Source organism: Pteropus medius, unplaced genomic scaffold (genome assembly GCF_902729225.1).
Source record: "Pteropus medius unplaced genomic scaffold, Ma_sr-lr_union100, whole genome shotgun sequence".
NCBI lineage: Eukaryota > Metazoa > Chordata > Mammalia > Chiroptera > Pteropodidae > Pteropus > Pteropus medius.
The window spans coordinates 2874565-2901209 of NW_024351735.1; the positions used below are offsets into that span (position 1 = coordinate 2874565).

Consider the following 26645-nt stretch of genomic DNA (forward strand, 5'->3'; position numbering starts at 1 on the left):
CGTCACCCAAAAAGGTTCCTCAGGCTGGACTCCTCTATAATCCATCTCCTACCCTAACCCATTCCCAACCGTTGATTTTATGTCCCTACAGTTTTGCATTTTATAGAATGCCATATAAATAGAATCACAGAATATGTAAACTTTTGAGTATGGCTTCTTTACTTCATATAAACGCTTTTGAGACTTACTCATGTTTCTGGATATATCAGTATTTGTTCCTTTTGATTATTAGGTAGTAATCCATTACATGAGTGCACCTGATTGTGCTTATCCATTCACTAGTTGATAGACATGTGGGTCATTACCAGCTTTTGGTGATTATGAATAAAGCGACTATAAAAATGCAGGATTTTATATGGATATACGTCATTTCCCTTAGGCAAATATCTGGAAGTGGGAGTGCTGAGTTATATAGTATGTGTATGTTTTACTTTTAAAGAAACTGCCAAATCATGTCTTTTTAAATATGAAAAATTATTAATTCTGGAGTATGGACATGTCACCTACAGAAATGAATAAGAACAAAAAAGTTGACAATTGAGAAATATGACAGTACTGCCATAACCTCACAACTAAAAATCCCAACTTTGCCTCTTGTAGGGGCAATTCAACTAAACTAGTCCTATTTGCACATCTTTTAGTTCTTCATTTCTCACTTATTCTGTCCTTTGTATTTTTTTTTTTTAAACAGGGAGAATATACATATTTGATCTCTTCATTCAAGGAACCGTTTGGCATGCAGTATCTGCAATCTCAGAGCTATGAGAACATATGAACAAAGCATATTTTGATTTATAGGAACTACATTGTTATCTGTGAAAAGAAAATTACTTTCTTGCAGTCCTTGCTCTTATCAGTATGCTTGGCTCCTCAATGCATCAGCCTACTGAGGGGCCTAGAATTTTGTGAGACACCTATTTAGAGACTGTCAGACCTCTGCTTCTTGTAACAAGCATAAGGAATTAAGGAAACAAAGGCTATCATAGACGTATAAGTGCTATTTTTTGAATGATGTAAGCAGTGTCTTGTCTTCATTGTGATTACTGGGTATGATTTTTTATTATTTGAATATTTTGTCCTTGTTTAACAAAGTCTCTGAAAGATGTAATATTACAATATTTGTCTTCTCGAAAAGTACCAATTATGATTTACTTCTTTGCTGGAAATGCTTAACTTATTTTTTTTCTTATATTTTACCAGAAGTATCACTAAATCTCTTATTCAGGGTTAGAGCTGGTTAACATTAGTGAAGTACAATTAATTGTATTGTCCTAGGCATAGTCTTTCTCATTCAAACTCTTGTTTTTTAAAAATGCCATTCATTTATTGGTTCTCCTTTGAATAACACTATTTATTCATTTAACAAATATATTTTCACTATATACAATATACCAAGCATAATATGGCTACCACTACTGTATCATGTACTCAATCTTGAACCAGTAGAAAAACTGATGTAACTAGAGCTAGCACACCAGGAATGGCACCAAACCCTTAGAATGCAGAATATCTTATTCATTTAGTCGGCTGTAGTGCACAACTGTTGTTCATGGAAGTATATCACCCATGTGAACATTATCTGTCAGGTGTGTTGAGGAAAAGTGGTTGAGGACCACTTTTAGAAGATAATAGAGCTAAACACTATATTCTTAAAGTTTTTAGATATTTAACATTGAAACTGAGAGACAGGGACACTGTATGTGTCTATGTAAATAAAAGATTTAGATCAGAGAAAGGATAGTTTCTAACCTTTTTTTGGATCGTTCACCACTTCAAGGAGCTAATGAGAGCAGCTTTAGACTCCTTCCCTAGGGAGAAAATACTCTGAGCATCTGAACATAAACTCAATTTTTTGCCTACAGTTTTAGAGTTTTTATAGACCTTTTAGATTCTATTAAGTTACCACAAGTTAGGAACCTGTTGTTTGTTTGTTTTTTAAGAACTTCTGATTTATACTCAATGATTCTAAATATAGTCTTAGAACAGGCTTGGTAAGATAAATTTAGTTTGATATCCTTATTTTATACATGATTTGGTCAAAACCTAGAAGAGGTAAAAATAATTCTCCTAAACATTTTTAAACTATGTATGGCAAAGCTAGGACAAGAATCTATGCCATTTGACAGTATTTTTAATTGGAACAAGATGGAGTGATTTCATTAAGTCAGTCACATACATATAAGCTTGGCCCTGCATTTTTTAGGCAGGATTTTAACATGTGCGATGGACTGGAGGTTGGATAATTATCGACATGAATAAAGAAGTTCAGAAAGATGCAAGGGATATTTGGGGGAAAGTGAATGATGTCAAATTTATAGTATATGTTGTGAAAGTGAAGTGGAATGGAAGACAATGAATAATACTTTTAAAAAATAAATTTGGTCTATATTTTAAAGGATCTTGAGTGTTAGGTTGTAGAACTGAACATTATTTTGCAAGGCACAGAGAGAGGGAGTCTCTTTCTTTTTTTTTTTAGCAGGAGAGCAAGCTAATTAAAGCTGAACTTAACCTGGTAACTCGCTGAAGGTTTGGAAACATTGGGGATTAGTTACAGAGCTGTTGTAGGAAGATGGTGAGAGGAAAAAGAACATAGGTGGTGGCAATGAGAATGGAAAAAACATCAACTTGAGAGGTGTTTAATGGCTCGCAATGTAGCAAAGCTTATAATTTGTGTATCAGCTTTATGTGTGACTAGGGATGTCATGTTACATATCTACAAACTAACGGTAAAATTTTAAACATTACATCTAGATCTTAGATTAATACTTTGACCAATAATAATCTTTCTGAACATAATCAATGTATCAACACTTTGTTGATTCAAGTTATACTTAATGGATATATTACCACAGGTTCAGACTGAATATACTGAGACATGTCCAATAAGTTAAAATAACCCATTTAAATAATATAGCTAGTTTATTTAATTATTAATTTAGTTGTTAAAATTGAACAATTTTTGATTCTTATACAGCCAATTTCAAGACAGACATTTAGGGTTTACAGTTCAGCTAAGAGGTGTTTCAGTTACAGTAAAGAAAATGTTCTCCAAGAGAAGTATTTTTGGAAAATACTGTATCTAAAAGGTCATAAAGAGAGCTACTGAGCGATAATGTCTGGAAAGCCAGTTTGCTCCTTTCCTGAGCATAATGTTAGCTTTAAAAAAATCCAATACAGTTGAACATTCACTTAACAAATTTACTTAACCATTTTTTTAATTATAAAGTTAATACAATGGGCTACTGTGCTATTGCGATTACTTTGAGTTTTAACTTCTTATACTTTTATTTACCTTCCTTATTTTGTTGAGAAGAGGATAAGGAGGATACTTATTATTTTAGAAAAATATGAAGGAAAGATTTTGAAGTTGAGGAAATGAACACATATTTGTATTTTCTGAAAAGTTATTTGTGGTATTTTGCTTTAGGAAACTATTTCATGTCTGTCTAAATGTAAGTTAGGAAAATATTTTTATTTGAAGTGGCAAACAGGAAAAATAGAAGTAGGAGATATTCAATTTCAGATAATTTAAAAATTATCTTATTGAGAAACAGTCCCCTATGTAGGGAGGGAATGAAGCCACATGTCAACTGAACATTTTAATTTTCTTATATGAAATATATTTAATCCTGTCCCCTTAGTATCAGTTGTATTGTCTAGTTATTTCTTATTTAAATACCTACCTAGCCAAATAGGGCAGTGACATTTCCATCAAAAACATGTGTAAGACAATCATATTAATAATAAAATGTGAGTCAACACTCTTGCTTTTTTTGTGTGTGTTAATATAAGTCTGTCTACCTAGTTATTATTTCTTAAAGGGCAGAAATTAGATTTATGTAATTTTCAGTGCTTGATATTATTTTTTGGTAGATAATAATTCATAACTTTCTTGTTCCTCTTATTTTTATTTTTTATTATTTTTGGGGGGTGGCAAAACCTGGGACCTCTTATTTTTCAGAAAGCTACTTGGATTAACCTGAGATATACATCGCTTCATGCATACAACCTTGCCATGATGTTCAGACAATGATGGTAACATTAGTTTGATTTTTTCCAGGGTTAGGTTATAGTTTTGTACTATCCATAACTTTACTTAGAATTTACCTATAAGACACATTTACTACCACTTTAAAATACAGATGAGCAAAGACAGATTGCAGGTTCTGCACACAAAAGTTTCTTGAATAGAAAGATAAACTTGTATACTAGTTTTAAAATATTCTTTTTGAAATAATGATTTTAATATAAATACTTCACATCAAATATTAAACATTTATGAAGGAAAAAATGTATTTTTGAATATTTCAGTATTTCTACTCTTTGATGGACTTATTTTCCTCCCATGAATATATCAACTACCCTCATATTATCACTTAGCCTTATTAAAAAGGTGCTACCATAAAAATTAACTCTCTTGGAACACTCAAGAACTAAATCACTCTAGATAGCCAAGTCTTCAACATAACTTCTAATTTAGCATTTAATTCCTCTGTTCTTGATTTAATTTCTTTCTAGAATATATTATACATTTCTATGCATTCAAATATAGATTATTCCACATAATTTCACCTTGACAAATCAGGGCCAATTTTATAAACCTCCAGCAGATTGTGAATAGAGCCATGATTTCTGGGCCTGTAAATATGTGCAGGGTCAGTTACACCTGTCCAAAATGGCTGCACACTGCTATGCATTTTATTTTTTTAATGTATAATTCATTTTCTCTTTTCCTTTGTGTTAATCTCTTTATGCATTTCCTTTTAATTTGCGGTATCTAAAAATGCTGTCCAGTAGAAATATATTGCAAGGCACATATTTAATTAAAAATCTTCTAGTAGCCATGTTTTAAAAGTAAGGAAACACAAGACAGTGATTTTAATAATAAATTTTATTTAACTCAATATATCTAAAATATTATCATTTCAAATGTGGCACTAGGCCCATTTCATGTCTTCAATAGCTAGTGGCTACTGTATTGGAAGACAGTACACATCTGAACTACCATGTACTGAAAGGTCACAAACTTAGTAAACAATGTCACTAAAACAGAAGCAAATGTCACTAAACAGTAACAATGTCACTAAAACAGAAGCAAAGTCTCTCTGAGTGAGATAAAAAAACAAAAGGCTCTTCTAGGTATAAGGAACTTCTGAGATTTGAAGCATGACTTCTGGACAGTTATTTGGTAAGGTAGAGTGATGAGTAGGAGAGAGAAGAAAAGGGAAGAGGAGAGGGAAGAGGAGATAAGTAGGAGAGAAGGAGAGTAGTAATGTAGAGGTAGGAATGAGGTTAGAAAGAGAAAAGAATCCAACAATAAAGTTTGTGAGGTAGACAGAAGATTAGAGGTGAGTAAAACATTAGAAGTACTAAGCAAAATAATGCAAAAATAAGGCTTTTCTCAGTAGGTAATCCAAGGCTTTTAAAGACGCATGCAGTAATGATGAGAATTCAAAGGTATTAAGGACTGAAGAACCCTTGCAACGTGCTACAGTATGCAGAGAAAGAGACCAGTGATGGTTAATGATGACTCACAGAGGTAGCGCAAACTTTCTACAAGGCTACCTCACTCAAATGCATATGACAAGAAGTGACTGAAAGTATGCTTAGATAATATGTCAAAAACACACAGTAATCACTTTTACTGAACCTTGGAAAGACAAACAACTTTACTAAAAGAAATATAGGCCATGTCTAGTGACTATGAAGTCCTGAGCAAAGGACCAAAAGACTTGGTAAATACATCATTTCTTCTTGCTGACTAACTTAAAAGAAATGGGAATTTTAAAAAAAAAGTGTGTGTGTGTGGGGAGAAACAGCTGGATATCTAGATGACATGAATGAACAAAATCTGATCTTGAGGAACCTGAGTTTAGGATACAAAATGATGGCAACCGATGATGAGTGTTAACAGAGGAACATGAAGAATGAGAATAAATAATATAATATCCTGCTATTAGAGTTTAAAAAGGTCAACTTTCAAATATACATCAAGAAAGACTAAAAATTGATTTGACTGGCTCAGATTAAACTACTCTGAAGTTGGTCTGACAGGAAGCTCAATGAATCAATGTGACTAATTTACAAAAAAAGGAGGGGTTTATTTATCCAACAGTATAAAAGGTAAAGATAAATTATAGGAAGGGTCCTAACTACTACTGTCAGCATTTTCAAGGAGGCTCTCAAGAAGAAAAATGCTTAGCTATATATAAGGAAGTCCCTCCTGCCCCAAAAAAGTTACTGTATTTGGCATAATAAATGGGAGAAATATTTCTAACCATTTTTATTCCACAACAGACTGATTATGGCAGAGAGCTCACAGGGATAAAGCACAGAAATGCCTCATAAAAATATAGTATAGAATCTTTATGTGATAATGCATTAGATTTGGTAACCTCTAAATCTAAGGTCTCTCAGATCTATGATTACATGTGTGACTTTTACGTTACAGCTGTACGCTTGTTAATTATAAAAAATTTGGACTTAAATTATATATGCATGCATACTTTACTATCTACTCTTTATTATATCCAACCATTAGTCTCTAAGTTCTGTTAATATATAAAATTATATATAAAATCTTATATTTGACACACACTTTCCTTGAATTAACTCATTTAATCCTCAAATAATGCTTTTGTTCTATTATTACTTCCATTTTACAGATGAGAAAACTGAGTAATAGGTAACACAGTTAATGTTTAGTTTCCTTGTGTTGTTATAACAAATTACTAGAAACTTAATGGTTTAAACGCGAATTTATCATCTTACAATTCTGGAGGTCAGAAGTCTAAAATGGATCAGCAGGGCCACGCTTCTTCTGGAGGCTCTAGGAGGGAATCCATTTCCTCACTTTTTCTAGCTTCTAAAGGGTACCAACATTCCTTGGCTTTTGGCCTCACATTACTATGACCTGTACTTCCACGTCACATCTCTTTCTCTGACTGCCTCTCTTTCATCCTTTCTATAAGGACCCTTGTGGTTATATTGAGCCTACCCAGATAATGTAAAAATAATCTCCCCATCTCAAGATCTTTAATTTAATCACATCTGCAAAGTTCCTTTTACCCCATAAGGTAACATTCACAGGTTCTAGAGATTAATATGTGGACATCTCTTGGGGCACATTATTGTGCTTATCATAGCAAGTATATGGCAGATGAGAGGATTTTTAATCCTAAGAAATGCTGCCTCTTAAATACCTCTCCTCTATAAATGAAAAATAGATTTGTTATATTTTCTAAGGTATTCTAGAAGCTGCTAGAAATAAAGAATTTTCTTCAATAAGGCATGTGAAATTTAATACCTAGGGTCATAGACTGTAAAACAACAAATAGAATTCTACCTGGCATGATCTTTTTTTGGAATAAACTGCTTTAAAAAAATATGGCGAACATCTAAAGAAAACTCTACTTTAGCAATACTATAAAAAACATTCTTTGTCAACAAAAACATGTTTGTGTAGTCTGAAAGAAAGATTGCAGTGAAATTCTGAGGAACCACATTCAGACCTCTTTTCAATTGCAAAGGAATTAAAATTTAAGTTTTTTGTAAAACCATGTTTTTACATAAGGAATATTGCATCTTTAGCTATTAGTATTAGCTTAGAACTAGGAAAAAACATAAATCCAAGTAGAAAAGTACACTAGACATGTTAATTTGTCTGCCCAAATACGTTACATCCTTCTGGAAACGCTGACTTGTGCTGGAAGAATTGCTCTCCTCTGCTATGACTCTGACTCTGTAGAGTTCCCAATCACAGAGCCTTGCTCCACCCTTCACCAATCATCATATTCCAGCCACAGACCAGTGGTTGATCCAGGTATAGATACATGACTCAAGCAGCTCAGAGTTCTTCCTTGAGTCTTTCTACTATACAATTGAGAAAAAGCCACTCTTTTTAACATTAGAAAAATAGTAAGAGCTATAGCATTGTGGCCCCAGAGTTACCAACAGCCATGTTCCTCAATATATGAAGAGTCCAAGAAAACACAAACACACAGATAGAAAATAAAGACAGAGAGGCTGAAGTCACTGGGCAGTGAGGGTGGGGGAGGAAGAAAGTACAGAGAAAACAAAGAAAAAGAACAGGAAGAAGGCAGGAGGGAGAAGCTATAAAAGTGAAGAGAAAAGAGCAGAGACTGGGCAGAGGAACGCTCAAAAAGCGGGGCAAAAAGAAGGTGGGTAGGTTAGAGAGAGAGAAACCGTCAGATACACGATATAGTTTGAGTCCTTGGATCCGGCCCCGATGTCAAATATATCTTGCCTCTATGTGGTTAGTAACTAACAAACTTTGTCAGTTAAATAACAGTAATTTGATTCATGAGTGTTTACAATGTGCTCTGTTATATTCCCTTTAACTTCCTCCCACTTCATCTTTAAAGAAACTATCAAATTCAAATCGATCTTCAGCAGCTGAAGCCTCCAACCCACTTTTTAAAAACATGGCCTTAAGTAGATTCCAAATAATTTAACACTGATATGATTTAATGCAAGTCTATTTGCTTCATATTGTTTTTTAAAAAATGATGTTCACATTTATTTTTATGTAATTCACAAGGTCCTTTAAAACACATTATGTAAGTACCTCACTCAGAAATAATTTATGTATATATATTTTCCTCCTCCTTTGACCCAAGAACAAAGTTTTCCTGGCAAAAACATTTGTGTCTGAGATTTTTATAGTAATCTTTGATGTTAGATAAGATGGGTTAATGATGATTCTCTGCCAGGGCTACATGTGCTTACTGAGGACAAAAAGACTGAACAGACTTATAATGAGAGAAGCAAAAAAGCTCTAATTGGAGTCAAGATTATATATTACTACTGTCTTTAATCTTTTTTCTTCCACTAACTTTATGACTTTTGTTAAAAAGAGACAACAGGCCCAAAATGGAGTCACTTGTGCTAAGCCCACATCTCCAAACCAAGACTTAATACAGTTTCAGCCCTTTGCAGAAACGTAACCTTTAACCAATCAATCTAGAATTACCTGGTTGGCACTAGGGAGATTCGCCCAATAGACCTCTTCCACTCCTTACAGAAAGGTGACTTTGCCTGAAACAATCCACTCTTTGCTGGAAATTTCCTCTTCCCGCCCCCTTTAGCTTAACAAAGGCCTTTCATTTGTGAAGCTCTTAGGAGCTCCTTTCCATCTGCTAGATGGGGTGCTGCTCAATTCATGAATTGTTGAATAAATCCAATTAGATCCTCGAATTTACTCAGTTTTGTTTTTTAATACTTTCACTATAAAAGGGGGGTGGGGTGGTATATGTACATGTTTAAGGAGAGAGATGGTCTGGGCCTGGCGTAGGATCACTGCTAAGTCATAACAAGGAGCTTCGCCTTTTATGTCAGACATTTTAAATGAATCCTGGGTCTGCTACTATCTACTCATGTGAGTTTGACCAAATTATTTAACATTCCTCTGAGTTTTATGTTCTACATTGTAAAATGAGAAAGATAATGCTTATCTTATAAGTTGTTCTGAGGTCAACAATGCTTGACTCACACCCAACAATGCTTGACTCACAGCAAACCAACAACATAAAATAATAATGGTGATGATAATGTTTATCAAATTTTAAAGCTCTTGATTTGCTAACAATTATTATTTCTCCCTATAGCTCACCATAGATAGGACTTCTTTTTCATTAACATCAGTAAGAGTTTTAATTAAAAAACAAAACAAAACACTAACATTTAAGAATCTGAGAAAACAGATTTTCCATGTCCCACTAACTTTCCTTTAATAAAACAGCTTTTATATTATGTGATCTTATTGTCCTAAAATTTTTGCTGGGTCCCAGGAATGTTGTAAGAATAGAAACCAATGTACCACATTAATAAAATAGTGAGAAAATAGGGAGTTTAAAATAATTTCCAAGAAAAAGAGAAAGCTATTCATAATTAGAAAAACTATGTGGATGAATTTTCCTTTCTCTATACCAAAAGAGATAGAACCTTATTGAGACTAATGGAACCTTACAAGGAGTAAATTTCTTTTTCCTCATTAGAAAGAAAACCTCATTCAAAAAGAAAAATGTATGTGATAGTAATAAGTTCCTATCATACAGACATCTGACATTTCTTTTATTTTTTTTTTTAACTTTTTTTTTTTAGGCAAGGCAACCCTTGGTTGACCTCACAGATTGCAAGGACCTTGTCAGTTTACAATCCCTTATTTTTTTTATGCCTACAGCACCTGGTCTTCCTAGGTGGTCTCCCATCCAAGTACTAACCAGGCTCGACCCTGCTTAGCTTCCGAGATCAGATAGGATCCGGCTTGTTCAGGGTAGCATGGCCGTAGACCCTGATATTTCTTAATATCCTAGTTGCTGACCTATTGACTTGTAGCAGACTTGTAACTATATCCATGTGTCAATTATGATAAGCCATAATGAAAAATATAAATTTACTATATTTTATAAATTTTATTTTTTGTTAATTTTTAACTTTAGATTTACTTTAAATTATATATAGATTTTATAAAATGAAATGGACTTGGGCATATTTTTATCCATCTACCATAGAAATGTACCAACCCTGTGATGCAGCAATTCTTATGAAACTTGACTGAAGGTTAACATGCACATAAGTAGTCAGTATTTAAAAGCATGAGGTTTGAGATAAAGTAAAAATAAAACTATTTCCAACGAGACATGGACAAGGCCACATAAAACAATGTTTCTTTACAAGGCAATACCAAAAGCTATAAAAGTAACCCACATATCTTTCTTCCAAGTTAACTGTTGCTTTCTTAATAATGACATCACCAGCTTGGCTTCAGGATCGGTTCTGCTTGTCACCGATTACCTACATCTGCGCGCGCGCGTGCGTGCGTGCGTGTGTGTGTGCGTGTGCACGTGCGTGCATGCGCGCACGCATTTGTAAGTGTATTTACCTCTAGTATACTATCTAGAGTAAATACTAAATAAAGTACAGAAATCTATGATTTGCAGATTGGGAGATATCTGTTCCCCTTTCCTTTCTTCTTTCTTCTTCATTAGTAACAAGATATTAATTAATACCTTAGGAAAATTAAAGAAAGGGTAATTTTGGAACTCAAGATAAGTAAGTTACTATCTATTTGCTTTTTCAGGAAAAGGTTCCATAGTTATAATCTTTAATTAAAAAAAAAAAACAAACTAGCAAACCAGTGTGCACACAAAGGCAAACACACTTTTATCCCCATTCTAAACAGTAATTTTCTGTGTTCAAGTTTTGCATGATTCTGATCACTTGTTGCTTCCTCATGGATAGAGAACAAAATACTATCTATTTGGTAGAATGATACTATTGTGGCTGAGAACAAGCCAGAGAAGAACTGTATTTTTTCCCCTTTGCCAAGTTTGTTTATTGCATTTATTTTGTGCCAAGCTTTTACATGACCTAGAATCAACTGGGGAGTGAAATTGAATAAGATCATATAAGGCAATATTCTTTGACACTGTTGAGCAAAACTACAGAAAAACAAAATATTCTAAATAGAAAAACACACAAAAATGTTAGAACATACTAAGCCTCAAAAGTAGATAGAGAACAATCAAGTGCAGTAAATGCTGAGTTCCTTCCTCTGTGCTCCGTAACACATTCTACAGTATATGAAAAATCATTTGTAGGTTTGTCTTCCTTGCCTAACTTGAACTCCTAGAAGTCAGGCAGCATATTTTATATTTTATTCATTCTTATATCTCTATTTCATTAAAAAAAAAAAAAAAAGGAATACCTATTTCACTTTCCCACCCTGGAGTTACATATTTCTTAAAAAGAATGTCTCATCTACACAAAGCTCTGTTACAACAGAGGCATCTATTTCATCTAAGCTGAGAACTAAGAATGAAAGCCTCACATGTTACACAGGAAATTCCTGGGAAAAAAAACAAACAAGAAGATAGGACTAGGATATAGAGTTAGAAAATTGCATTATAAGTAAATCCGGATAAATATAAAATTTGATGTGGCAACTTGAAATTGCTGAAAATGTTATGCTTTTAATTCAGTCAAAAATATAATCATATATATAAATGTACTTTCCAGTACAAACTTGGTTTGCTATCTAACTTGTTAGCTTTTTAGAATTTATCTAATTGAATTACTCTGGGAAGAAAAAATTTTTAATGGCAATCAATAAACTAATCAAACATACAGCCATTCATGTTATGCAAAGAACTTATTTTCCTCTCTCCAGGAAAATACTGGACTAATTATAAGTGGTGAGCCTTTATAAGACTGAATAAAATTCCATTTATGTACATACCACATTTGTTTATCCATTTATCTCTCAATGGGCACATGAGTTGCTTCCATCTTTGGCTATTACGAATAATGCTACTATGAACATGAGTGTACAAATATCTTTGAGTCTCTGCTTTCTTTTTTTTTTTGCCACATATATTAATTTTCTTTCTTTTTTTAAGTTTATTGAGGTTATACTGGTTAATACAATTATATAATTTTCAGGTGTATATTATCATTTGACATCTGTATATTCTATTGTGTGTTTACCACCCAAAGTCCAGTTTCCTTCAGCTACCATATATTTGATCCCCTTTACCCACTTCACTCTTCTCCTATACCCCTACATTTGACCCTCTTTACCCCATCTATGGAGTCTCTGCTTTCAATTCTTCTGAATATATACCCAGAAACTGAATTGCTGGATCATAGTAATTCTATTTTCTTTTTGAGAAAGCTCCATACTGTTTTCCATAGCAGCCACATCACTTTACATTCCCACCAGTAGTGCACAAGGGTTGCAACTTCTCCACATCCTCACCAGTATCTGGTTTTTTGTTTTTTGTTTTTAAATATATTAACAGCAGCCATCCTAATGGGTGTGATGTGGTATCTATCACCTCAAATTTCTACTTCTTTTCAAGACTATGTCTTAATGAATAAATTTTTAATAAAAACTGACTTCTCAAGATTCTATATATGACTTCGAAATATGAGTAAAATGCAAACCTATCTGAATAATTTCTCATATCATTTTAATAAAGCAAATTTTAGTTTTTACTCAATCTTTGTTTTCCTTTCACTGACTTAAAATTTATATAAAAATAGATAAAATATTAACCTTTTGTTACTATTATGGGAGTATAGTACTTATATACTTTCAGTCAGGCTGCTATTATGGTAAATCTTCCAAAGGTATATAAATATATATACATTTATTTACAATTTCTTTTGCAGATATAAGCCAAGGTTTATATGCTAGAAAGAGTTAACGAATTTTAACTAAAGGTACTATTATTCATTTTAAGTAGAGAATTAAACTATCCCCAGAAGACTTGAGAAATTAAAGCTAAAAAAAAAATGCCTTCAATATTTTAAACTAAATTAAACTGAGTCTTACTTCAAGGATAACATCAAAAAACTTATTTTATATATACAAGAATAGTCTGACAAATTACGCCTAGATAGTTCATGGCCGGTCATGTTAATAAAGGATAATGTTATTCTGGCCTATCTATCATCACCTCAGATTATTTTTTCACAAGCCCAAAGAGCATGGAGACACAAACAAAATTTAAATTATGCGTGTGGAAATCCTACTATGACAAAAATAGGCGATTGTTTCAAATAAATTCACAATTTGAATTTGTGATCATGTAATAATCACCATATATTTTAGAGAAAACTATATTTAAGGGTAGCTAGCATTGTTTAAATACTGAAAATGATTCTTCCTTTAACATAATCTCTCATTCTGTATTAGCAAAAAATATTATGCATTCATTTTGAGTAAATGTGGCTTAATTGATAGAACCCACCATTTTGTATAATGGCTTCTGCAAATAATTATCAAAGAATGGTGATAAAGACTACCTAAGAGTGAGTTACAATGAAATTTCAGCAAACTACTTTCAGATTCTTGATAGCTTAATGTTTTCTCATCTTGATAACTTCAAAAGATTTAAGTTAAACACTTTTACCTCAAGCTTGTAAAGAATTATCAGTAGCTGTTGGAAGAGTAAAAATTTTAAATCCCAAGGGTCCAGTGATTTGCCTTGGAATATAAGAAGATTTGGCAAAGTTATTTGTTGAGGAGTGAAACTAAGAAATGCTTTTTAAGATTCATTCTCTGCTTTGTGTAAGATGAAGATCTATCGTTTTCATGACATGGGTGGAATTGAGAAACTTTCACATCTTACAGAAAATGGCTTATGGAGATAGATATATCCTGGGGCATGTGTTGGAACTAACAGTAATTCCAGAAACTCCTTTAAGAAAGGCATAAGGCACATAATTTATCATCATATCATCATAACTGACCACTAGGTGGTTCTGTGTAAATTATTATGACTGAGTTACAAAATAAATGTCTCCTCTCCCACTCTCTTTTTCTCTCTCAGAAAGAGGTTACTTTATAATGTTATGAATACTCTGTGGCACAAGAGTTTATGTGAATAAATCCTAAAAATTTAGCCCTTGTCAAGGTATTAGGTAAAGGTAACCAGAATTCTGTACCCTATACAAAATTATCAAATTCTCAAACATTTCTTTTGCCTTCAGTTTAAATATGGTAAAAATGAGTACAATCTATAAAGGAAAGAGATTTATAAATAAATCAGACTCACTGATGTTATTAAATGAAAAAATATCAATTGCTCAGTTTGAAATTTCCCAGAGTACAGTGCCACATTTATCCTCATATACTTATCAACTATCAAAATATCTGAAATGTAAGTGCTAATAAACATGATGACTTTAAAATATATATACAAAAAGTTAACAAAGCATTCAACTCCTAAATGTTGAGGGCACAATTTATATCTTAAGAAATATCTTTAAGGAAAGTGTCAATGCCCTCCAGCCAAAACTACCAGAAACACACCTATAGTTGAAGAAGTTGAGTTTGTTACTTAATGTGAGGGAGAACACATGCCACGGAGAACAATGGGGCAGCTCAGTAAGGGGATGTTAGAAAGAATTTATTAAAGCATTTGACCTTTGTTGGGAGATTTTGGGGGAGCATCTAAGAAGGCAGAGGTTTGTTCTAGATTGGATGCTATTAGAAAATGGGCGCAATTCAATGACCCAGTAAAAAAGGAGCTGTCACTCAGCCAGATGAGGAAGATGTTTGGTATTTTGTGGGTTTACAAAGACCTTGTTTTTGTCTGTAACCTAGCTGAGTCACAACAGTTCATATATATAAGGTGCTATTTTCTTTCTCAAAAAGAAAATTTAATTGATAATGAAAAAATATTCTTGACTATAAATATACAAATTAAAAAAAAAAAGATGAACCTGTCTTGGTACATTCTTCATATGCCAAGTTAATTCTAAATTATTGCCATCCAATGACTAAAGACAGATTCTTGAATATAACAGATAGAGTCAGATAGTTATTCACTTTCCAATATTATATACAGTCTAACTAAAAATGCTCAGGGATAAACAATTCTCCAATAAATTACTCAAATAGTTTAGCCTTGCATTTAAAGATAAACCTAACCATGATGTGAGATCAAGATATAAAAATATCAAAATTACCAGAGAGACCTTTTATATATAGTCTCTGTATAAGTACTTTTCAGCTAAAGAGTTCAGATATAATGAGAAAGATTTATGGAGGTCCAAGATGCTTTCCTGTAATTATCCTTTGTTGAGTAAACAAAAGCTCATCTCTCATTGCTCTTAAACTTTCCTGATTATGTTGGGACATCAAGCTTTATACGATTTACCGGAAGACATGTAGAAAGTGTTGTAAAGGAAAATGAAGAAACCTAGTAAACATAGGGACTGCTAGTACTCAAAGAAGTCCTTTTGCTTCTGCACACTCTTCAACTCATCCCTCACTGTAATATACTCACAACCCAAACCAAAATCTCTTAACTATGACACGAAGAACTCACTGTAGTTTCCGAGGACTAGCTTCAGTGGTTAATCAAATCCATTTGATCAAATCAGAGATAAATACAAAAGTTACTGAACTGCATTGAATACATAAAACATAGTAAATATATGTTATATTCTCCTATATGATAAAAAGATACGAGGTCTTTCACTGAAAAATATTTTGAAAACTCCAGAAAGCCAAACAAACAAACAAACAAAAAAGACTAGATGAACAAGATTACGTAGTGGAAAAAAAAATAAACTATGTAATATATATTTAAAGTTATCATACATACTTCATCATTTCAATTAAAAAATGAGTTTCATTTTTTTTAACTCACAGAGAAATGATGGTTCAAAATCAAAAGAAAGTTGCTCTTATATCCTACCAATAAAAACTACTGATACGCTGTTTTCCTATGTATAAACAACTTACAATTTGTGAATACCGGTTACTTGAAAGCTTAATTGGTTTTCAGACCAATTAAAGACAGGTCTCCTTAAGAAATAAACTAAAATGCTACCTTAATTCCTGAATTTTAACCTTCAAGAACCTATAAGGAAGCATTCTGATTTGCTTTAAATAACAATACTGAGAACATTCAGACTTAATTATATCACATTACTGGCAAACCTATTGGTACAGTGCGATGATAAAAGTCTAGCACTATTTGAAGTTTTATAAGAAGAAAGTTAATTTAGTAATAGAAGTGGGTAAGTCAACGATTTGTTTCGAGGGGAAACTGTTGGAAAGCAGCCATTTTGTAAATTGAAGTATTTTTGCCATCTATGTAGCTTTGGAAGGACTTCACTCACTTTGTGCTCTCTGAGTAAAATTTTTAGGACATCCCCACCCCACTTTCAGTTCTTTTAATTAATTTTACAGAAAACTTTGCAAACCTTCATTCCTTTAAGTGTTCTTTAGCTCTGTGAACTGGGCACCGATTTTACAATGTATACTCATTTCTTTTGTGGGGCTTTCTGTGCATCATCTTTCCATTTTTTTTCCAAATAATATACCAATAATATTCCAAATAATATGCCAATCTCCTTTCTTTTCCTATAGCTTTTAGCATACTTAAAAGAATTTTCTTCTTCACATTTTCAAATGTTTCTTAGGAGAGACTATCTTTACCTTCATTCTTTGGTCAAATCATGTTTAAAAATATCATCTCAACTTTCGTCTAACACTTTTTCTCTGAAAAGTATCATGTAAGGACTTAAAGTGAAAAATCCTTGGAATACTCTTTTGCATTCTCTTTCAGAAACAAAATATAAAAATTATCTGATAACATTCAGAATCATTCCTTTGTTCTTTAAAAAAAAAGGTAATCATGTAAAATGTATGTGTGTGTGTAAAAATAAATGTAAATATATATACATGAACGTGGCTGTACGATCATGGCTCTTTTCTTCTCCAGGAGATTATAAAATCTTTAGGTCCAAAATTTTCCATAATTCAGTTATAACCCACAACATGGGTTATAAGCATGACTTTGAATAATGGGGAGAGTAAGTTAACATTCACATGAGAGCCATGATTAAGGTAAATATAGAGAAATAAAAAATGATCCAAGGACTTTCTTTTTTTTATTATTATTATTTATGCCTACAGCACCTGGTCTTCCTAGGTGGTCTTCCATCCAAGTACTAACCAGGCCCAACCCTGCTTAGCTTCCGAGATCAGACATTGGGCTTGTTCACGGTGGCATGGCCATAGCATGGACCGTGGCTCCACTGGGGCGCGAACCCAGGACCTTCTATGTGTAAAGCAGATGTGCTAAGTTACACTATAGAACCACATCCCAAGAACTTTCTATGAAGCACCAGTCCTGTAAGCTGTCAAATGCCCCCTAATTAAGAAATAAAAAATTGGGAAAATATGTATGAAAATAAATCCTTAAAAGAAAGGAGTGAATAAAATCATTAGTGGTACTAAACATAAGGCATTAAAAAAATGTTTCCATTCTTAATTGAGCTTCTTTCCCTTCTGTATTCTTAGTTAGCCTTCTCTTTATAAAAATCATCATTAATACCTCTACTTGGCATTTTTTTATAGAGTATAGGCAAGTGGTTATTTTATTTTCCCTTATTAAGTTTTAAAAATGAAAGAAGACTTATTTTGCAAACAAGTTCATAAAATTTCTTGCTCTTCTGGAGAAAAGGATATACTTCCATGCCTGTCTGTTATTGCCACTGGCATTCTAATAACTTCTTTAAAACAAGAGTCAGTTTTATGTCCTGTCATAAGCAATATATCATTCATTTTCAGTGCAATGGAGGGTAATAGAATAATAGAAAAAAACAACATATAGAAAGCTTAGAACATCAATAGTGAAAAAAAGATTTTTTTCACTCACCTGGGGCCTATTTCCAAACAGTGAAGCCAAATACATATAACCAGAATTATAAAGAGCAATGGATTTTTCCCCACAAAGAAAAAACAAGAGGGAAAGAACATAAATAAGAACTGATACACAGAATGTTACTCCTCTTCAGAAAGAAAAAAAAAGTATGATACAAACTAGAGAAAATGAAGTTCAGATAACCTACAAATCAATGGATGGCCTATGTGTAAAGCATTCTTCATCTAACACTGATTTCTTGTTTAATCTCCTAAAAACTATTTCTTTAAAAGAAATTCCACATATAAGAAAATATTCATAGCCATTTCAGATAATTTTATATGTTTTCCACTTTCATTCAAAAATATTTAAACATATGGTTCACTGTATAACTCTCCATACCCAATAAGGCTGTCATTCAGATGACTTCCAATGTCCATATCAAAAACAGTCTAGAAATTCTAAAGCTATATGCAGATGATGATCAAATGTACAATTTTAAGATAATGTAAATTAATGACACTCTAAGTAAGCATCATCCTTTCCCTGAGAAGATACTGCTCACTCGCCTATCACACAGTTAGATGCACAAAGCTATAAGAAGGCTAATTAAGTTAAAAAGCTTCCTGGAACTAGTCAGTACCCACCTAGTACCCACTAAGGTAATGTATCCTCAGAGAATGAAGTGAATATATGCTCATCCAAATAAGAACACTAGTCTATTGTGTTCTTGAGGAAAAGAAAAGAAAAAAATGATACAGATATCATTTGTTTCAAAATAACCTCAACTAATTTAATGCCCGAGTTTTCTTCAGAACAAGACAGAAAACAAGGAGAGTTAGCAATTATAGCAATGCCCATTAGATGGTGTTCTGATCTAAAATAAGACGCAGGAAACTTGACCTTTATGGATAGAAAAGAAACGTGAGTTTAATTTGAGTTAATAATAAATAGAAAAGAACACCAATGCAGTCTGAAGTAAAATGTAAAGAAAAAGTAGAAAAACTGTATAGAGTGACTATGTAAGGTACTGACCAAACTCTGTCACTTTTTTTTTTGCTTAGAGTAATAACTAAAAAATATTTTTATTTTAAATAATTTGAAGCATAGAGAAAAACTGCAAAATCAGTACAGAGGACTGAGTCCTGCATATTCTTTGCCTAGACTCGCCAATTTTTATTATTTCACCCATGTGCTTTATATCCTCTCTCTCTGTATATATATTTCTCTGCATGTATGCATATATATGTAATAAATTTTTATGAACCATTTCAGAAAGTTACAAGACATTGTGCCTCTTTTTTTTTTTTTATTACTTCAGTGTCTAGTTCCTGAAAATAAGAATATTTTCTGGTATAAGCACTGTACAGTAATTAGATTCAGGAAATTTAACATTGGTACTTTTATCTAATATAAATATTCCAATTTCACTGTTGCTCCAATAATATCCCTTAGAGTGTCCCCCTCCTGCAGTCTAGGATCATGTAATTTGCATTTAGTTGTCATTTCTCTTCAATCTCCTTTAATTTGAAATAAGTCCTCAGGCTCTGTCTTTCAAGACATGGACATTTTTTGAAAAACACAAGCCAATTATTTTGTTGACTGTGCCTAAATTTGTATTTGTCTAATGTTTCCTCATGAGATTTAGTTATGCATCCCTGGCTAGAATACAACATAAGAGATGTTGTATCCTTCTCAGGTATATTAAATCGGCTGGCACACAAAGTTCATTTGACTGTCACTGGTGATGTTAATTTTGCTGCCTCAATAAAGGTATTGTCAGATTTCTTCACTATATAGTTTTTCTCAAGTAATAATCAATATATAGACAGACATGCTGAGAACCAAGCAAATATACTTGTCCTCATCAATCAGGTCCTTAAGGTTGGGCATCAACTAATTCATGTCTTAACCAATCTTTAATATGATCATTGCAGATGATGATTTTCCAACTCCAACAGTCCCTCCACAATTCTGTGGGCATTCTACAGAAGAACAAACTTCTATTCATTCATTCATCCATCCATTCATTCATTCATTCATTATCACTTTATGAACAAATTTATTCCTATTTTATCTAATAGGCTTGATCCACTCTCACTTTTTTTGATGGTGAAACTGTCCCAGATTTGGTCAGTAGTATCCCCCTTCAAGCTGGCTCCTGTGTCCTTCTGAGATGCTTCCACTATTTTTTGAAGCTCTTCCTTACTTTCTAGCACAATAACATATTCCAAGCTCATCTTATACCACCCTTGCCCTACTCTGAAATTAGTTTTTTTTTTTCAAAGAACTCTTTCAATAGCATGTAGGGGAATAGCATATAGAAACCAAGATCTGGAAAGCAATTATGCTACGTTGCTACTGGGGGTGACATACTGCCTCTAGCTTTTCTGCAGCAGACCTAGGAAATTTTCCCTGCCATTATTCTGATACCTACCACTTCAATCCAACTCCACAAAGTTTTCCTTTGTCTTCTCCCGTTTTATATTTGTATGTTTCTTACTCTATAGTAAGAGGTTTGGCTCTCAACACATTTATTCAATCTTACTTATACATAAAATGGTTTCAGAATTACTATACCATATCACTGCAAAACAATCTGATAAAAAAAAATTTAAAGTTTGCTTGAAATTGCCCCCTTTTCCCCCTTCTAGACTGAAGGTATAAAGTACTGTGTTGAAAAGTTACTTGGATTAGATCTTATGTCCTTCAGTGTGGTTATTTATTTGAAATGCAAACGGTTCATTTGTCTGCATTCAAATTTTAGAGTTTTTCCTCGTCCTTGATTTAACTTTATTTTTTGAATATGTAAAACATTAACATGCTTCTAGAAACTAAAATTATACCAAAAAGGTATACTCTAGAAAATATCTTACCTCTCCCTTTCCCATTGGGGTCCCCACACCCTTATAGGTAACCAATTTCAAAATTTTATAATGCATTTCTTAAGTGCCTAATGTAAATGGTAATGCACCATGTTCCATAATTACTACTTGTATCCAAGTATCTCTGTAAAGAACAACACAGAAACAGTAGTAACACCATTAAAACAAAAGTAAAACATGTAAAAGAAAAAAGGCAAAAGTTTCTTTCAGTGGATACTCATAGCATCTGTACAAAAGGGGTGAAAATCAGGGAGAAGTAAAATAATACCCCAATCTCTAAGTGTCCATGAAAGAGTTGAAATGGCTCAAAAGCTGTTTAAAGAAATGGAATTACCTAGTATTGATGGAAAAAGGTCATAGGCAAAGAAATATTTTGATAAAATAGTAGGAAAATAAAATGAATATTAGAAAATAGTACTGTATTATGTATAATACTTAATTTCCTAAGGGTGATAAGTATATTATGGTTCTTAGGAGATACATGCTGAAGTATTTAGGTGTGAAGCTCCACAAAGTCTGCAAGTAACTCTCAAATGGTTCAGAGACGAAAAAGAAAAATATATACATATAGAGAAAAATATATAAAAATATATAAAATATATAAATCAAGAAAATCTTAACAATTGGTGAACTATTGGAAGAGTATGTAAGTACTTATTTTACCATTTTTTAACTTTTCTGTAAGTTTGAAACATTATTAAAAAATAATATTGAGGACATAGCAGTAGAAAAGGTTGACATTAGCAACAATATATGAATCATACAGTTCAGTAGTTCAATGCAATACCAATAGTTGAGAATGCAATTTTGAGAAAAAATGACATCTGAATTCACATTAAACAGTATAATCTGTAGAAATTTCATTGTATTTTAATATATGCAATATGTCACCTTTCTATTTGTCAAAGGTCTAATTACAAGTTTCAGTTATTAATATCATTAAGTTCTCTGGATATATAAACAATAATAACACGCAAAATTGGCACTGATGATCTAACCAAAGCTATTTTTCAAAGATTTTCATGTAGAATTTGCTTACTTTTGAACATAAAAGACAAAGCTGATCTTCCCTTTTCTTATGTAGCATGCATCATTGCCATTTCAGCTGCCATTTCATGGCAACTAAATTTACACTCTATAACTGGATTTCTGTTGAAAATTCTTAAAAACTGGTCAGCTTTTCCTTGGGGGGAAAAAAAGTCAACCAATTATGTTAGATATCATTTTAGCGTTATTTTGAAAAAGTTCTTTGTAACTGAAGGAGTAAGATGAAATACCAAAAAGAGAAAAAAGGGAAATATTAAACCAGAATAGGATTACAGATATAAAACTTAAAATTGGGTAGACTGGAATGAGAGATATTTCAAAGCAGATTTATTTTTTGATTATGATATCTAATTAAGTCTACCAGAGAGAGTGAGAGAAAGAGAGAGAAAAAAGGGAGAGAAAAGGTTATTTATTCAAAAGATAACTCCAAATTTAGTTTTTAGTAAATTTTCTTCCACTACACCATATAACAACCTAGTAATTATAAAATAATTACCAACGGCTTCTTTCTCGTTAGTACATTTTATGACCTCTAAGTAAATAAGTGAAAATATTCTTATAAAACTGATGTCACACTGGAGGACTGTTCTCAGTTTTGGATGGTTCCCAGTCTTTTGTCTACCCTAAATACCTAAAATGGCTCTTGACTGTGACAATATCATAGCTGGGGTGGGGAAACTGGGTCATGGAACATTATGAGGATATATATACTGTTTCATCAAGGAGAAAAACAATCCAGTAAAAGGAGGCTTTACAGTAAAAAGTTTCTAGTTAAAATTATGACATCTTTTTAAAATTCTGAGGGTTTATCTAGACTTTAGATTCCAGAGCATTCAACAATCTATAAACATCAACTGAAAAGTTTTAGAATCTCCATCTTAATAGGTTATTTCATTCATATGGGATTTATGATTTTATGTTATACAACTGATTATATGTATATATTCTTCAATAACAAAAACTATTATTGAGGTTCTAGTATGAGCCAGACATTGCATTCTGATAGGAAATTTTATATAGTATGAATTTATAAACAAAAGGTGCTTTTCTTTTCTTTTTTTTTCTTTCATTAATGTGATGAGGATTCTTTTTTTAAACTACCTAACTAACTAAAGAGTAAGTTTGCTAAGTTTATTTTAGAGTGGCTGGAAGTGGCACTTGCAAATTCTGGGATCAACAAACCAACACAGATTTAACAAACAACAGACAAACTATCAGATTGGATGGCTTCTCAAAGATCCCTTTCCAGATTTCTTCCTATTGTCAATTGCAGCTCACCTGCCTGACGCATCATTTTTCTACCTTTTTTACCTATGGAATGCTATTCTGATTTTATCATGTTATGCTGTTATAATAAAACAGTTCTAGTTTATGAAGCACCCATCATTCATTTAACAAATATTTATAGAATGCTGAGACTATAAATATCAAACAAGAAATAGAAAGTCCCATTTTTCAAGAAGCCAGTACAGGAATTCAGGAGTTGGGGGTTAGATAATAAATAAGCAAAAAAGTAAATGAATGAAATCATTTCAGTGATTGATGGGTGATGTAAAGGGTGAGTGGCAACTGGATTGGACACTAGTTTATATGAGGGAGCTCAAAGGACAGGTCAGCACTAGAGCCATAAATCTGGGGGGTAGGGAGTTTGAGGGAGGAGTCTTGAGCATACAGATGCTATTTAAAGTCAGTAGACTGGATGAGATTATCCAGAAAGTTAGACGGGGAGGAGGAAATATCCTGGGACTAAACCTGGGCCCTTTGTGCGGTATGAGAAAAAGAATCAGCAAGAGAAGGATCTGTCAGTGGAATGGAAAAAAAAGGCAGTAGTGTATAGTCTTCTGGAAGTCATTAGAAGGCTATTTCAAAAAAGGAAGCTGTAATAAATTATGTTGCATGCTGCTGAGAGTCTGCACAAGGAAGTGACCACTGGATATACAAGATGGAATTTACTGATAAACTCAAGGAGAAAGAAGAAAACATATCAGAACAGTGGTTAGGGACAAAAACAGAACCAGATAAATTTAGTTCAGAATAAGAAGTATGAAAGTGGGGAACAACCATGAACAACTCCCTCTGCTCTGCAAGTAAGCAGAAAAAAATACCTCAGCAGGGAATCGTTGGAGGGCTTATGATAAAACACAGATTGCAGGGTCCTACCCCCCAGGATTTCTGATTCCGTATGTCTGCGATAGAGCCTGAAAAACTGCATTTCTAGTAAGTTTCCAAGTTTTGTCAATCTTGATGATCTAGAGATAACATCTAGAGAACTACTAACCTAAATGTAAGGATAAGATAAGGAAAATTATAAACTGTTGACAAGTCCCTGAAAACCTGGATTGATAATAATGAAAAGTCAAATGAAGCAAAAAAACAAGCTCACTATTAGTAACATTAGTAGCAATTTATCTAGTGTTTCCTATATACCATCCATTAAGTTCTTTCAAATAAATTTATTCTGTATACAACTCTAGAAATGGCTATTATTACTTCCACTCTAAATGAGAAAATGTAGGAAACTAAGGCATAGAAAGGCAGGTAACTTCCCCAAGTTTACACAACCAGTTAGCAGCAGAACTGGGGTATAAATGCAGATACATTCTTGATTCCAAAATTCCTGTGACTGTGCTGTACAGCCTACGCTGCAGTCTTGCAGTAAAACCATGAACCTGCTGCTAGTGATGTCTTCTCCTCTATATAGCATTAGAAAATTTGAGAAGAGGATGGCTCCACAGTGTAGTGGTTAGCACATCTGCTTTACACACAGAAGGTCCTAGGTTCACGCCCCAGGTGGAGACATGGACCATACTCCGGATGCGCCAGGCCCTGGGTGCATTCTGTGAGCATGTGGAAGGAGATGCCCCGCCTTCAGAGATCCAGTTCTTAAGGAGAAATGGCAACAGCCATAGGTCAAGGGTTGAAGTGGGAGAGGGATTAAAGAGGGGGAAAAAACATTTGAGAAGAGCACTGTGATGCCTAGGGTCATCAACAACCTTCTTATTCCAAAGCTTCACTAAACTGTTCCCTAAGTAAATGGGTATACACATCTATTTAGCCTCTTCCTACCAGCTAGTACATGTTCCTCACTAATATCTGCTCAAACAGCTTGTTGGAAGGGGTGAAATGTAGGTACAAGAACTGTTCTTGGAAAATACTAGGCATAAAGGTAAGTATCTGTTCAAAGAAGGTTTTTGTTTTAAGTCAATTTATATCTTTTGTATCATATTCTGCTCTGGTTTCCTTAGCCTTTGAATGAGTAATATAAGCCAGGGACACTGGCAAAGCTGGGGTACAGCAGGAAAAGATGATATTTTGTAAAAATTCCACAGTAAATTCTACAATACTAATTTAGTTACTTTCATAATGGAGCCTCTTTGATGCTACATAATTTCCTATTATTCCAACACCTAAGGACACCTCATTTTTAAAATAATTAAAATCTCATGTCAAATGTTCAGTGACTTTTTAAATTTTCAGTAAAATAATTCCAAATTAGACAAACTAGAAAAACACTGGCTGCTGGGCCACTCCAACCCTAGGTTTGAGCCAAAGAGTAAATGGAATTAATGAACGGCATATAAAGATCATGAATGAGGGGACTATGGGCTTCTTTACCAGTTACCTACTGACAAAGCAGTAGGCTGTGGATAACTTTCACATTTTAGTCAGAATTATTTCAACTATAAATACTAAAATCATAATTTTACTTTTCAGACTATTAAAAACACTAAAGCATTGAACAACTGTGTTTTCTGCAGCAGAGTATGAATATTACTAAGGGTCCAATACGACCCCTCATAACCCACAGTTGCTTAAATCGAGGTTTTTCATCAGCAGGTAGATTTAGAAAAATAGGTAAGCCACAAAAATCCCTACTGTCCATGCAGTTTCACTGAATGCTTACATCCTCAGGGTATCTATATGAATAATGACTAATTCCACATATTAATGACTAATTAAAAATAATTTCAAGACTTCTGCTGCTAGGAAAATGGAGTAGATATGTATTTTCTATATTCTTCCCATTAAGTATACCTAAAACCCTGGATGTTATTTATAAAATAAACATACAAAGACACTAGCAGGTAAGCAGAAGAAGAAAGGCTGGTTAGGGATCCTGGTATCCAAAGGAACAATACGATATTGAGTTATCAAATTCTTTTTGCCCTGTATATAAAATCTTAAGAGCTGAAGAGCTGGCAATCCAGAAGTGCCAATGGGTGCAGACAAAAAAAGAAAAAAGGAGGGGGGGCAGCCTAGCAAGACAGAAAATCTTTAGATAAGAGTTAGTCCATTCCAGTCAAATATTACTAAAACTCTCCTAAAAACAAAAGTAAAAATACTATGGCCACACCCCTATCTATGAAGCAAAGGCCTAGTGATGAGCCTCAATTTGCAAGCTCAATGGAAGCCAGAACTTTCATTTCTGCCAGGTAATAATAATTAGCCCTTCCTCATCACAATGTCAGTGGAGACCGCAGACTGCCAGATTTTCACTACAGCCCAGTAGTAAGGAGGCCAGCCC

The 26645-nt window shown here is 33.2% G+C and overlaps 1 protein-coding gene and 2 pseudogenes across 1 annotated transcript in view; all 3 read right to left on the bottom strand.

The window, feature by feature from the left end:
• The window catches only part of TNKS (tankyrase), a 176742-nt gene that overhangs the window by 85539 nt on the left and 64558 nt on the right, over positions 1 to 26645 (bottom strand). The gene's annotated exons all lie outside the window — the stretch shown is intronic.
• LOC120589096 (uncharacterized) lies at positions 10193 to 10311 on the bottom strand (annotated as a pseudogene).
• On the bottom strand, positions 17450 to 17565 carry LOC120589118 (uncharacterized; annotated as a pseudogene).